Below are 1,149 nucleotides of genomic sequence, written 5' to 3'. Positions count from 1 at the left end.
GGTCACTTGAGTGAGAAATGACTCAACATACTTGCGAAGAAAAATTTTCTTCGTGTGAAAGGTACGTCTCTAAAAACTTGCACTCATTGTTTTGCTGAAAAACAACATAGAGTTTCTTTTCATAACACTGGTCCTCATAGGAGACAAAATATTCTTGATTTAGTTCATACTGATGTTTGTATGATGGATAGTAAATCTCTTGGTGGTGCATCATATTTTGTTACTTTTATTGACGACCACTCTAGAAAAGTGTGGGCCTTTCCTTTGAAATCTAAAGATCCGGTATTTGGAGTCTTCAAGCCCTTTCATGCAAGTGTTGAAAGAGAAAAGGGAAGGAAATTGAAATGTGTTCGATCGGATAACGGTGGCGAATACAGAGGTCCATTTGAAGAGTATTGTAGAGAACATGGAATCAGGTTTGAAAAAATAGTTCCATCTGTTAATAATGTCTACATTGTTTGTGATGATAATTCCATAAACCTTGCATGTCAGGATTCAACTTGGATTATTGATTCGGGTGCCTCATATCATGTTACTCCTAGGCGTGATTTCTTCTCATCTTACAGTGCTGGTGATTTTGGCATGGTAAAATTGGGAGATGAAGGAGTATGTAAAATTATCGGTATGGAAGATGTTTGGGTTGAAATTGGGATTGGTTACAAGCTTCAATTGAAGAATGTTAGACACGTTCCTGATATTCGTCTCAATTTGATTTCGGTGAAAGCCTTGGATATTGATGGTTATCACACTTTCTTTGGTGGTGGTGGTATATGTAAAATCACTAAAGGGTCCCTAGTGGTTGCGAAGGAGTAAAGTTCCACTTCTCTCTATAGGATGCCTACGAAGCTATGCAAGGAAGAAGTGAATGCAATTGAAGATGCATCTTCTGATTTATGGCATATGCGCCTTGATCACTTGAGTGAGAAAGGACTCAACATACTTGCGAAGAAAAACTTTCTTCTTGTGAAAGGTACGTCTCTAAAAACTTGCACTCATTGTTTTGCCGGAAAACAACATAGAGTTTCTTTTCATAATACTGGTCCTCATAGGAGGCAAAATATTCTTGATTTAGTTCATACTGATGTTTGTATGATGGATAGTAAATCTCTTGGTGGTGCATCATATTTTGTTACTTTTATTGATGACCAC

This window comes from Cicer arietinum, chromosome 8 (assembly GCF_000331145.2).
Source record: "Cicer arietinum cultivar CDC Frontier isolate Library 1 chromosome 8, Cicar.CDCFrontier_v2.0, whole genome shotgun sequence".
Lineage (NCBI taxonomy): Eukaryota > Viridiplantae > Streptophyta > Magnoliopsida > Fabales > Fabaceae > Cicer > Cicer arietinum.
This window is presented reverse-complemented; position numbering follows the sequence as displayed.